Source organism: Hypomesus nipponensis, chromosome 9 (assembly GCF_054491055.1).
Source record: "Hypomesus nipponensis isolate SF chromosome 9, ASM5449105v1, whole genome shotgun sequence".
NCBI lineage: Eukaryota > Metazoa > Chordata > Actinopteri > Osmeriformes > Osmeridae > Hypomesus > Hypomesus nipponensis.
Genome location: NC_140369.1, coordinates 1,130,214 through 1,144,897, shown reverse-complemented (window position 1 = coordinate 1,144,897; position 14,684 = coordinate 1,130,214). Strand labels below are relative to the sequence as shown.

At 46.5% G+C, this 14,684-nt stretch overlaps 1 protein-coding gene across 1 annotated transcript in view; it reads right to left on the bottom strand.

The window, feature by feature from the left end:
• Positions 1–12,506, bottom strand: part of LOC146272242 (metabotropic glutamate receptor 4-like) — a 121,506-nt gene extending 109,000 nt beyond the window's left edge. The window contains 1 exon segment of the mRNA XM_084704878.1: positions 11,893–12,506. The gene's annotated coding sequence lies outside the window, so the exon portion shown is untranslated.
• Positions 12,507–14,684: the final 2,178 nt, after the last annotated feature.

The following is a 14,684-nucleotide window of genomic DNA, read 5'->3' as shown; positions in this document are numbered from 1 at the left end:
CATCCCTCTGCTGTAGGGGGGGGGGGCCTGTGGGGTCCTGTGCCCTCCTCGGGGCCCTGTGCCCTCCTCCGGGCCCTGTGCCCTCCTTGGGGGCCCTGTGCCCTCCTCCGGGCCCTGTGCCCTCCTCGGGGGCCCTGTGCCCTCCTCGGGGGCCCTGTGCCCTCCTCCGGGCCCTGTGCCCTCCTCGGGGGCCCTGTGCCCTCCTCCGGGCCCTGTGCCCTCCTCGGGGGCCCTGTGCCCTCCACCGGGCCCTGTGCCCTCCTCCAGGCCCTGTGCCCTCCTCCGGGCCCTGTGCCCTCCTTGGGGGCCCTGTGCTGTCAGGGAAGATCTGCAGCACTGCCGTTTGACAGAAAGCAAACGTCCCTGACCTGGAGAGCACGGTGGAAGAGCAGGGGGTGCGTGGGTCTGGATGCTGTGTTTGGAAGGAACGAGCGGTCAAAGTGTGTCTCCATGAGTCGTTTGCGTTTTGTGGTTGTAGTCATTGTCCGTGTTTACTGTGGATGTGTGTGAATGAGTGTTGCTATGAGCGTCACCCAGCAGGCTCACCCACACAGGGGCTGTTCCTCCAGACCACGGACTCCCTGAAGGTCAGGGTGGAGAACATGACTGGCTGCCTCTCCACCCACCTTCTCCTCCCCAGGCAGAGCTGTTGAATATCTCTTTCTTATTCTCTCTCCATTTCTCTTTCTTTCTCTCTCCCTAAATATTTGTCTCTCCATCTCTTTCTTTTCACCTCTCTCTCCATCTATCTCTCTCCCAATATATCTTTTTCTATCTCACCATATCTTTCTCCATCTCTTTCCTTATATCTTTCTCCACCTCGCTCTCCTTGTATGTATATCTTTCTCCACCTCCCTATATATCTTTCCACCCCTCTCTGTCTCTCTAGATACAGTATATCTCTCTTCATGTCTGTCTCTCCATACAGTATATATTTCTCCACCTCTGTCTCTCTCTCTCTCTCTCTCTCTCTCTCTCTCTCTCTCTCTCTCTCTCTCTCTCTCTCTCTCTCTCTCTCTCTCTGGGTTTTGCCCCAGTTCGTCTGCATGGCTGGCTCCTGATCTGGTCCTGGCGTCCGGGGGTAACGATGGTAATGCCTGCTGACATCCTGAGCAGTGCTGATTGCTCAGAGGGCTTTGTGGGCGGCCGGGTGGGAAGGTGGGCAGAAGGGGTGGGGGGCAGGGTTTGGGACACTGTTTTACAAGGACCATAACAGCCTTTTAAAAGCCCAGAAAGAGTCTGATTGCAGGTGCTTGCTGGAAAAATGGCTGACGGGGCAAATGGACAGGGGCAGGCAGGGGGGGGGGCAGGGGGGCGGGGGGGGCGGGGGGCAGAGCACTAGTTCCTGGAAAGACGCTGACTTAATCATATAGTCCAGAGTCCTGCGATCCTTGCCGATCGAGACACTGGGCGTCCCGATGGCACCAACATGTCCACTGTGTAATTACAACCGTTTGGACCGAATCAATAATTCACCAGAAGGCTGCCTCTGAAATAACACCCAGCTCCTATGGAACTGCTCTCCTGTGAGCTTCAGAACTAAGACACGTTCTGGTCCTCCATCTCCCCCCTGCCCCCGACCAACCCCCCCTGCCCCCACCCGCCCCCGCCGCCCTCTGTCTGTAACCTCTCTGAAGACAAGCTCATCTCTGGTCCATCCAGCCGACAGCATGCCAGCTGGCACTGGGCCAGCTCACAGCCTCCAGCAACACTGAACTCAATCGAAACGAAACAACATGAAATTCGTTTTTTTCCCCAACCTCTCTGTTCTATCTCCTCCATCTACTGGAGACTGTCAGAACTAGAGCCGATCTGGAGACTGAGATGAAGGCCAGGTTCTCCATCGGGGAGGCCAGGAAGGGGTGGTGGAGAAGGATATCACAGTGGTGGTGGGGAGCGCGTCAGACAACGCTGCTGTAGGCCGACACAAGTCAACACAGTCTCATATGCGCCCCTGGTAACGTACTACGGTAAATAGATGGTGAAAATGCTCTTTTTATGACCAAGATGGAGCTTTTCATTAATCCTGGAGATGAACCTGCCTCTGCAGAACAACATGAGCATGCCTCGCGGGGGGAACACCCACGGAGAGGGAGAGAGATCTGACGAGAGCTTTCAAACAGCACTCCATCACGCATCCACCCCCTAATATGCTTGTGTGTGTGTGTACGTGCGTGCGTTTTCACGTGGGAGCATGTATCTCTGCGTTCGTGTATGTTTGGGTGGAAGCATGTATTTGTGCATGCACGGCTGTGTGTTTGTGTGTGTCTATGCGTTTGTGTCTGTGTGTGTGTGAGATTGTGTGCTTGTTGCAGTGTGGGAGGCTGTGGTTGAAACAGATATTATCACCCCTCTAATCATATCTGGCTTTCAATCTGCAAGAAAGGGGGGTTCTTCCAATTAATATTATGTAACATGTTATATTATGACACCCACATTCATTTAAAGGGATTAAAAATACAGCATTGTTGTGTGTTGCCTTCGTTTTGGGTCATATCCACACTAAGACAATTTACTATCTATTATTAGATGGGCCAATTAGAAAAAAGGAAGCTTGATACTAGTAATATCAAGGTTTCCCGCAGAAAATGTCTTAGTTAAGGTGGTAGGGTGGGGTTTGCTGTCAGACCGGGAGAGGGGGAGGGGGTAGTTTGTGCTAATAGACTAATGCATTTTGCAGAGAAGGGAGACTGGCGTTGGTCACGGTTTGGAATGGAGAAAACAGGACAACGGCAGATATTGCTATAAAAAAAAAAAAGTAGTTAAGGCGGCAGGCGTATGTTGCTTAGGCAGCTGCCTTAACTGCAAAGTGCTGCGGGAACCCCTGAATATTAATGATCTGAATGAGATTTTTACTTCTGTGTATCTGATTAATGCTGTAATGGCTAAATGGACAAACTGTTGAGTGGACATTAGGCTCCGCAGCTGTTGGAAAAGAAATTCTAACTAGTTCCATGTTCGTCTTATATCTCATGCTAAATTCATGCAACCAGTGTAGAGCAACACCGCCAGAGGCCAATTCACACACATGATAAACCTCTTCAGCTCTCTGTGTCAGCATATGCAGTATTTTGCATATTGCATTTCATTAATAAAGAACCCCCTTTGAAACAAGAGGATTCAAACGAAGTTGTCACTCTCTGGCAGTAGGATCATAGCTGGATTGCGATTTTTACATTTTATTGAAAATATGCCCCCCAAAACGTAAAAGACAAAGTGCCGACCCACCTCTACAAAATCACTGCTGCTGCTTCAGAACTCGGATATCGCAAATAACAATTTTATTAATCTGTGGAGCTGAATGCTCCATGATTTCAAACGAGTGGTTGGTCTCTGAGCGATCTTTGCTGCTCTCTGAGTGATCTTTGCTGCTCTCTGAGCGGTCTTTGCTGCTCTCTGAGCGGTCTTTGCTGCTGTCTGAGTGGTCTCTCTCCGCTTGGAGGATGAGCAACTGAACCGTGACAGGACGTCAATCACTCAAAGTCATGACAACTTACCTCTAATAAACAACAGCGAGAGTACAGTATACAGAGCATCTTCTCTGAGCAGTGTTGCCAACTTAGCGACTTTCTCGCTATATCTGGCAACTTTCTAAACTCTCCTGGCAACTGTTATTGTCAAAAGCGACTAGCGACAAATCTAGTGACTTTTTCCGGTGTTGTTGACTTGCTGGTAGGGCTGGACGATATATAGAATATTAGCAATAATATCGCAGTGACTTTTTCCGGTGTTGTTGACTTGCTGGTAGGGCTGGACGATATATTGAATGTTAGCGATAATATCGCAATAATTTTTACGACGATGTAAAATGAGAAAATATCGGGAATATCGATTTTATTTTTTTGCTGGTCCTTGTGTTGTTTGTGTTTTAAGATCACCGTCTGGCTCCTCTGTGTTCACCCACACACACACACAAACACCGTTTGTGCACATGCTGACAAAGAGTATGTGCACAAACTGAAAATTGCATGCACACAGGCACTGTTTTCTGCTCTCTTATTGTCCTGTCACATAAGGACCTCTGCATGAATTGTTCCATGTGCAGTCCATTTTTGTACCATGTTATGGCAACTGCTTAAATGCACCACAGATTTTGTACTTTGTAACAATAGCTGTTCAATCTAAATTGTTTTTGTTGTTTTCTTGGGGGAAAAAGAAAATCATGTTTTTGTTAATTATTTAAATACAAATGCAAACATATCGAGATATATATTGAATATTGTAAACATTTTGACAATATCAAGATATCAATTTTTTTTATATATTGCCCAGCCTTACTTGCTGGTGTTTTGGAGACTAACGTGAAAGTACAGATCGTTTTGCAGTAGGGCTGGGCGATATGGGTAAAAAAATATCGATATAGATATTAAATTTACATTCAATAACGATAATTAAACGATAGACCACAGATCTATAGTAGTAGCTAAATAAGTCTCCTCCTCAACTTTTTTTCCTACACTCGGCATAAGGTTTAAGCAGAGCAGTGTGAGAGAAATGTTTGCAGCCAGGGAGCGTGTACCTGGGGTCAAGTAACTTAAGCTTTATAAAACCTTGCTTTTTATCAATAGACCAATTATTTGTTTGTAAACATTCGGGATGCGCGCGCAACGTGGTTGCAGAAAACCGGGAACGGATAGCATTTTAAATATCAAAAGGAACACACGGATAATACAAATAGTTAGATTTAAAAAGATCAAAAAGGTCGAGGAGGACAGCCTTTAAGAGAGAAAGCGATTACCCATTGATCTGTCGCATCAGAATTTTGATTTGGGTCACGAAAGTCTTGAATTTGAGTGAGAATGTCGCCGGTACAGACGCATAGTCGAGCGGCAACCATGTCTTCACGTCATGTCACAAAGTTCATAATTTTACAGTTTTACATTCAATCAACAAGAACTCCCCATTTGCAGTTTGTCGTATTACCAGATTTGGTAACCACCTGTTTGTTTACTACACCAATTTGCACTGAACGTTGCCTGCTCTTTGTCGGAACAAGACTAACCCTTTTTATCAACAATTTCTTCATTGGAAGTTGCTCCCTCGCCATGGCTATCGCTGCCACTGTTTTCGGCAATAAGACTAATTTTCCGCGGTTAACATTAGCTACTCCACTCAACGTGCTCAGTATATTTTTGTGAGCGTAGGCTATTTCTCCGCAACTGATACTTTAAGCCATTGAGACACTCAGTCCAGTGGATGAGCTGCTGTGATTTTAACAGGAAGTGAGTGGCAGGATTGGAACTTAGGATGAAGCTGCTTCAAGGGCAATGTTGCATCTTCTTCACTGATTCCTACCATTAGTCATGTGCTCGTCGGAGCATGTGGACCCTGACATGCAGAGTCACATGGAGACACTCCCCAGGGCCCCAGAGCCCTCCAGGTTCCACACCAGGTCCTCGGGCATTCAGACCAAAGACCGGGCTCCTTCCACAGTCCAGCCTGGCTCTCTAATAAAAGGTGTTCATCCCTCTGCTGTAGGGGGGGGGGGCCTGTGGGGTCCTGTGCCCTCCTCGGGGCCCTGTGCCCTCCTCCGGGCCCTGTGCCCTCCTTGGGGGCCCTGTGCCCTCCTCCGGGCCCTGTGCCCTCCTCGGGGGCCCTGTGCCCTCCTCGGGGGCCCTGTGCCCTCCTCCGGGCCCTGTGCCCTCCTCGGGGGCCCTGTGCCCTCCTCCGGGCCCTGTGCCCTCCTCGGGGGCCCTGTGCCCTCCACCGGGCCCTGTGCCCTCCTCCGGGCCCTGTGCCCTCCTCCGGGCCCTGTGCCCTCCTTGGGGGCCCTGTGCTGTCAGGGAAGATCTGCAGCACTGCCGTTTGACAGAAAGCAAACGTCCCTGACCTGGAGAGCACGGTGGAAGAGCAGGGGGTGCGTGGGTCTGGATGCTGTGTTTGGAAGGAACGAGCGGTCAAAGTGTGTATCAAGATATCAATTTTTTTTATATATTGCCCAGCCTTACTTGCTGGTGTTTTGGAGACTAACGTGAAAGTACAGATCGTTTTGCAGTAGGGCTGGGCGATATGGGTAAAAAAATATCGATATAGATATTAAATTTACATTCAATAACGATAATTAAACGATAGACCACAGATCTATAGTAGTAGCTAAATAAGTCTCCTCCTCAACTTTTTTTCCTACACTCAGCATAAGGTTTAAGCAGAGCAGTGTGAGAGAAATGTTTGCAGCCAGGGAGCGTGTACCTGGGGTCAAGTAACTTAAGCTTTATAAAACCTTGCTTTTTATCAATAGACCAATTATTTGTTTGTAAACATTCGGGATGCGCGCGCAACGTGGTTGCAGAAAACCGGGAACGGATAGCATTTTAAATATCAAAAGGAACACACGGATAATACAAATAGTTAGATTTAAAAAGATCAAAAAGGTCGAGGAGGACAGCCTTTAAGAGAGAAAGCGATTACCCATTGATCTGTCGCATCAGAATTTTGATTTGGGTCACGAAAGTCTTGAATTTGAGTGAGAATGTCGCCGGTACAGACGCATAGTCGAGCGGCAACCATGTCTTCACGTCATGTCACAAAGTTCATAATTTTACAGTTTTACATTCAATCAACAAGAACTCCCCATTTGCAGTTTGTCGTATTACCAGATTTGGTAACCACCTGTTTGTTTACTACACCAATTTGCACTGAACGTTGCCTGCTCTTTGTCGGAACAAGACTAACCCTTTTTATCAACAATTTCTTCATTGGAAGTTGCTCCCTCGCCATGGCTATCGCTGCCACTGTTTTCGGCAATAAGACTAATTTTCCGCGGTTAACATTAGCTACTCCACTCAACGTGCTCAGTATATTTTTGTGAGCGTAGGCTATTTCTCCGCAACTTCCTGCTGCATCACAGAAATTAAATGGACTGCTGTTCCTAATTATTCTCTATCGATATTATTGAAAATGAATTAATGTTACGATATCTTTATCGAGGGAAGTCATTACTTCGATAGTTATTTTTATCGATTTATCGCCCAGCCCTATTTTGCAGGACTGTCCTCAACGAGCAGCGGGTGCTGCCGTGAGCTCTTCCGCATCCCAAAGCACAGGCGGTCAGTCACACAGCCTCGCTCAGCAGTCAAAGCTGCAGACAGCAGCAGACTGCAAATGAATCACGCATGTGTGACTGGTATGTAACTGACGCGGTCTTGCAAGTTTCCAGACCGTGTCCATCCTTCACCGAGGATCGAACACGTCATCTCTGTGTCTGTGGGCCTGTGTCTCTTCACTGTCACAAAAAAAAATTTTTTTCGATTACATTTAACTAGCTAACGTTAAGTTAGCTCTAGCTATATTTTACATTTTAAATTAGCATTCGCAATGTAATGTTTGATGATGGCCAACCAGCGCTTGACATTAAACATTTTACTCACCAGCCACTGTGGCTAGTGGTTTTGAAGTGAAGTTACTAGCCACTCAGCAATTTCATTAGCCACTATTTTGTTGTTGGGGAATTAAGTTTTATTTGATTTTAATGAGACGCACATATTAGGTTTGTTCGACTTCATGCAGCACCGCCGGCGCCGCCTTGAAGTTGAGAATGCCATTGGCTGCTTCAAGTCAGTCGGGCTGTAGGCGGCTGCAGTCGAACTCACCTAATGACACCGGTCATGTCGGCTGTGTAGTGAAAAAACTGAGGAATGAGTAAATAAATAATATGTGAGATAATAATAATAGTACTCACACACAATGGTGGAATCAACTCACCACTTTCAAGAAAAGGCTCTAGACGCACTTGTTCCGGGAGTACAATGGCACTTAGGAATGATTGGCTGGACCTGATGTTAGTTTCCTCCAGGATCACAATGACTCTTATTGACACCGCCCCCACATACACACCTTTCACTTGTTCACGTCTATGTTGCTCACCTAGTAACGAACGTCCGGTCACCAAAAAACTTCACTTGTGCGACCAATGAATACAACGTTAACAGGACAACTTGGCTGCCATTGGCTTCTCAGCATGAGAAATGCTAGGTGTGAAGGGGCTGAAATGTGTGTCTCACGGTCAATGCGTGAGGCTTGAGAACCCTGGTCCTTGCTGAGAGAGCAAGCACACCAACTAAAAATAATGTATTCACGTAGACATTTGATCCAAAATGACGTTGAAGGGGATTAGAACCTGCGAGGTCTAGAATCTGCCGTCAGTATGTTTGTCTGTTTTCTGGTTGTGTGTGTGCTCATGGTGCAGCATGGTGTGGGTCCTGGCTCATTCTGAAGCTGTCAGCCTGCCGTCTGCTGTGAGGATGAGAGGAAGACAATCTAATCAGCGCTAACATAGTTAAATAAGTCATGGAGGTGTAGATGGCGGAAGGTGCATGGGGATGCAGGCTATATTTCATATCAGGAACTGTGTCTCTCACCTCACCCTTCTACCCCCTCCCTTCTCCAACTCCTTCTTCAGCAGATGAGGTGAATGCAGATCTACTGTCAGATGCTGTGAATGTTGGAATACTGCTGACATGTCCAAGACCAACATTAATTTCCTGATTAAAGCAGGTGCATTAGGCACGTGCAGTTAAGAGGCCCTGAGTGCTTCCTTTACGCTCAAGTTGTTTTCATCATGGCTCTGAGAGTAGGCCTTTTTCTTCAAATTACAGACTCATAAAAACAAAATGCCAATAGGTCAACGTGTTCTTGGCCACGAACAGATTATGGCACTGGCATGGTCTATGCACCAGGAAGATGCTCACATCTTGAAAAAAAATCAATAGAGTCCACATGACACAGGCTACACACAGTCTGCACGCACACACACACACACACACACACACACAGACAAATGCACATACACACACAGTTCTCATTTCAGGTTCTGTTTACCACCAGTATATCAATTCCTCCTCTGACAGAACGCTGGGCTACATTTGAGGGATCCAGTTTGTTTCCTGCAGACTGGCGTGACATGCTGTGTACTGTAAGTTGCCATGAAGAAAGGATCGATGGCTTGTTTCACATGTGAAAGCAGGTGCTTTCGATTTTCTCCCCCTCCCCTTACCAGGGTTAGCTCAGCGTAATGAGATAATGTAAGGTTTTATGGTTTCATGTCAGCGCAATAAAGTCTTCTCATCACATCCGTTGAATAAAATGGATGCTGGTGTTGGTGTTATTTTACAGGGACAGGGGTTGAACAGGAATGGATGGGGGGAGGAGGGGGGTTCCCGTAACCTTGCGTAATATGAATAATCCACTGGCGGGATGTTAAGTGCACTCATTTCACAGTCCATTTCACAGCCGGCAGCCCTCTGAGGAATCTTTGTGTACTCTGACGGAGGAGATATTCAACAACGCTCTGGAGTTTCTCTGCTCTGCTCCTTGTCTTGCTTGATGAGAAAAGCACAGCTCAAAAACAGAACTTCTTTTCTTCGTGACTGACAACTTCTGAAGGACTCTGAGCGTGTACTGTTATCAGAGGCTGCACTGACTGTCAAAATATTCTCTTTTCTGCTTCTATGGTGTGTCGCAGAAGGTACACGGGCAGTATGAACATAACTGGTAGGGCAGAGCCGTTGCTTTCCAGCTCGTTCATGCAGTCATCTGAAGATCAGAAATAATTGTTCAGTCGAAAACAATTTCAATCAGTCATAAAGTAGATTAAATTGATTGATTATTCATGACTGCAGTGTTTCTCAACTACTCCTACTATCATGACATAAATTGAGTATATTTTCATCCATCTATCCATTCGTATATCCATCCATGTATTCATTTACTAATCCATTAATTTATTTATCTGTTTATCCATCCACCCCTCCATCCACTCACCCACCATCCATCCATACAGAGCCCTGAGGCCTTGAGTCTCATCCTCCTGGTCCCGGCCAGGAGCTGTGGTCTGGATGGGCTCCTGGTAGGGCAGATAGCGTCCGCCCAGAGGGTCTGGGGACTGGATCTGTGCTGCTGGAAGACTGCTCCCTCCGGCTCCTCACAGAGGTCTGGCCCCAGCACGTCTCTGACCCAGGAACAGCAGGACCCCAGAGAGAGTCCCGGGTCTGACTTTGGGAAACCCACGCATTTGTTTTGGATCATCTTTCCAGTTTCTCCTGCGCACCCCTGACAGCTTCACCTCAGTAAACACACATTTGATATCAAACTAGTTGCAAAACCTCGAAGGAACACATCTGTCTTCTCGACGGCCTGGTTTGATTTCTCCCACTTCAAATGAACACGATCTGTCCATCCGATGACACTTCGCGCCAGATTGAAATGTTAAACATCCCTTTCGGAGCAAGTCATTCGTGTTAAGCTAGTGCTCATACATTATTAACTGCGTGCTTGCTGGTGCTATCTGCTCAGCACAGCTTACATTCTGCCCCATGACATATTAAAGGTGCTTGGAAGAAACAGGCCAGCCTTGGTGTTTTTGCTTACATAGCAGGGCCAAAACCTTTGGAGGGTGTAAGATAAGATAGGCAGAGCAGGGTTGAGTGAATCTAACAGAGGCTGATTGGAATGTGGCTGCGCAGGCCTCCTTGGGCCACCTTGCTCTGCCACGAGTCCGCACCTGCACGTCGCAGGGGTTTAACCCACACGTGCTCTGTGGCCACATCTACACTGCCCTCGCGAACACAGGCATCTGCGTCCGTGAAGGAAAACCCCGACATGGAATCCATTTGATGGGAAGAATAGACAAGGGACTGAAATTAAAATTGAATCTCCATCCCTCTCTCTGTTTTTTGGGTGCTCAGTCAGTTTCTTTAAGACAATTAACCGGGCGATTTGAGAAGTTGTTCCGCTCCCGGCAGTGCGGTTCGTTTCAAGGGAAACTTGCAGAAAGGTGCAGATTTTGGCAGGAATCATTTCGGTTCTGAAGCATGACAGGCTCAGACTGGAAGATGATACCAGGCTTATCTCCGGACCCACACGAGAGCCGGGGGAGGAGACAGGGATGGAAGCACCATCAGCGACAGCGCTGTCTCTCCCTGGCCCGTTATCCAAACCCAACACTTTGATCCCGGTTCTGTACTGGAAAATGTGCTCAGTCTCAAGCCTGATGGCTTCAAACGTATTATCGTGACACAATTGTGTCAGAGCAACCTCAAAAGTTTGTGATTTAGGGCACATAGTGAAAGTGTCACTTCATTTCCACTAAGTTGATGCTCCTTGGAGGCAGTGCGTCTAGAACGCGCGTTGACGGACGGAAGGTTCTGTCTCACTCCGTCTCCTCGTGCGTCATCGAAGTTGTAGGCAGTCTGAATGTGATGTCGATATCAGTGCAAAATCTGAATAATAATTGGGGGTGCGGGACTGCGGGGGCCGAGCGGGGTGGGGTTTCTAGATTCTCTCGCTTTCAACTGTCTCAACTGAATTGCCGGAATTGCCCATTCAATGCCATCGTGCGGAACAAATAGGTTACACATTTTGACCCCCTGCATCAGTACGGATATCGATCAATCATCAGGGCTAAATCAATTAGTCAATTAATCAATACCGCTTTCCAGATATCGCATATTTGTTTATCCCTGGGTGTCTCGGAGCATCATTTCTTTATAGCCTACACGTTCTGCTGGCACAGACGTGTATACACAACACTGCGCCTTCGCATACAACAATCAATGCACCTACAGCGTAGCCCATAGTGTATTATTCTGGGTTGAGCCAATATAGTTTTTGTGAAAAAAAGAAAAAAAATTAAAAGCTACAGTTTTTAGCAGGATGTTTTGTCACGAGTGCTTTGCCGACATAATAATCAAAAATTAGGACATAACAATATTATGTCCTAACTGTATCATCACCACCCAATCTATGGTGATGATACAGAAAGACTCGCATTCTTAAAGGCTTCGATGTAGTAAGTAAAAAAAAACGTAGCCTACATTTGGGGTAAAATTCACAGTTTTCTAAAGTGTATTTTAATGTCAAAGTTGACCCATTTAAAGGCTGGGGTATGCTACTCACCGTGTTATCCTGCATGTGAAGAATACTCTTTTGATGAATTGAATCATATCCAGTGCAAAAACGATCTAGATGCGGAGGCAAATTATTGTTCCCCCGTCGATGCGTCGTGATGGATTGGACTTGTGGAATGTCCTAGTCCACGTGTATAAAACTGAACGACGTTTAAAATATCCAAAAGAAATCCATTCGTTCCGTGCAAGCTACGTCGATACCCAAACCACTGGAGCGCTGTACAGTGACAAGAGGTTATGAAAGTCTAAACTCCTAACTTTCGCTGCATGTTACTGTCACATAGCCATAATCTAACTGATACCCAAATCATGTATTAGCTAGTAGTTAAGAGGTGTAGCATTTCCTACAGAAATGGTGATGAAAAGAACACGTGAAAATATCTCATCCCACGCCCGAACAATGGAGACAGCGCTACCCAATCAATGGAGAAAAAAAGCGCCCACTGAATGTTTTTGATCGCAACGCAAAGGACTGTACTACGACGCAATCAGATAACGGGATCAGATGTCAAACATGTAGGCTATGCTTGTCAGCCATCCTCTGGACGTTCTATTGCACTTCTTTCGAGCTATTTGAGATTCGACCACCTGCTACATTCTACATTATAGCTTGGTTACGGCTAAGCCTGTTTTGCTCCAGACCAGAAGCATATGCAGAATAACTTGATAATGAAAAAAAAAATGCGGTGTAGACATCTATATTTGTATGGAATGTTCAGAGCTGTGATGCGGTTCTTTAGATTAGTTGAATAGTCAGTTTATTTCCAAAAGCTTTCCACAACTCTCCAATGCGTAAATCAGGTTTTCCTCCAAAAGTCCATCACTTGGGGCAGCCGAAGCGTTCGGATTTGGCAAATAAAATGCCTTCGTTTTCTAAGGCGTGGGGAGTGTTTGTGTCTATGTGTGCGTGGGGTTTGATGTTTTCAAATGTTATGCCTTACAGCTTATTTAAACATGTGCTGTGAAACACGCAATACCGTTGTTCAATTTCAACATAACCAAATTATTCGACTAAACCACAACAAATTCACATTCTTGAATTTCATATTTGCTCTAATTTTTCTGTCATTTTTTCCGGTTTGACTTGGAAAAGAGGATTTTATTCTGTGAACACAAAATGCTGTGCTCTAAAAATCTGAGAAAAACAACACAAAAAAACGAGTTAATAACTTCCTTCTCATTATTCCCCATCTCCACCGTATAATGCGGTGCACCAGGGCCGTCACGGGTTTAAAAGACCAGCACGTTGTTCTTACCTATATGCCCAGCCTTTTACTGCAAGGCGGAAGTTCCATCTATCAATATAATTAATAACAAATGGCTTATAGTGCCTATCAGGCAAGCCACTGAGAGATTATACTCCCCAGGCAATTCGTTCATATTCTACACGTTCAGATGGATGGTGATGAAAGGGTGAACAACCCAGGCTGACCGTGAACACAGCTTGAGTATAGCTCTCTCCTCTCTACTGCTCTCTTCTCGCAATATTTTTCTCTTTGTCTATCACTTGCTCAACCTTTTGCTCTCTCCCTCCCTCCTGTCTCACTCTCTCTCTCCGTCTGTCCCTCTCACTTGCTCTCTCTCTCTCTCTCTCTCTCTCTCTCTCTCTCTCTCTCTCTCTACCCCACTGTATCGTAGCAGCAGGTAGACGCTACCTGGAGCATCCTCCGTAGACACTAGTTGAGAGCTGGACGCTCGCCATCTCCCCTCCCAGCACCTTGACAGAGGGAGCGGTGGGAGGCCTGCAGCGCTGGTCTGCAACACAAAGGCCTCTAGGTCACTGAATATTCAGACAGGGTTCGGCGGGCGGAAAGTCAGGCCAAAGTCAAGTCAAGCCAAGGTGTGCTTGGAAGCTCGTTCACCAATCTTGTACACACAGGCTATACTAGCCAGCGCTAACCACACATGTGGAATCTATGATTTGTACACATTGAGGTTACATTAATTTATGAAACTGAGTTTTACACAATTTTATGACTCACATATTCAGCTCACTCACCCCCCTAGCTGTCCTCTGTTTCTGTCTTGCAAGCTCTTTTGATTAATAAGTCAGGGGTAGACTAATTGAATTTTGAGGATGAATGAGAAGAGTTGTCCGGATCCCTGCCGGCAGAGCTTAAAGCGCTGCAGCTTTTAAGAGGTTTAGGTTCAGGCCAGGGAGCTTTCCTACCCCGGTTCCTGTGTCTGCTGTGAGGATATCATGTTCTGTAAACACCGTAGCCTGCAACCCCTCAGAGGTGGGAAGACTCCACAGATTACACGTTTCAATTAGCCGTGGGGCGGAGAAAATTTAAACCATGCTAATTCCGGTCCCCAATGTAATCCCGGAGAAATAGTCGACGCGCAGAGGCACAATCGCCAGCCCCAGCCGTCGACTGTTTCATGGATGCATTATAGAAATAATTCACACATCGGGGGAACAATGTTTCAGAGGTAGTTTTTCTCGAGACGAATTTCTGAGCTTGTGAGCAATGTCAGCGGTTTGCGCTTTACAATGTAGGCTCCACTTTATCTGTGCTACTTCACACCTAGAGTACATATTGGAAACCTTAATACACACTCTCACACAACATACGTGATACGACAAACTTGAGTGCGGAAAGTCATTGGCTCCACTTATTCTCATCTCCGAACATCATTCAACCTGACAGAGTAGCCTGTAGATAGGCCTACCTGATATAGCAATTTAAACAAGTAGCCTAGCCTAAAGCGTTCGGTAGCCTATGATAGGCCGCACGCTGCAGCTTTCAGAAGATGATACATCTGCATCGATCTGATCTG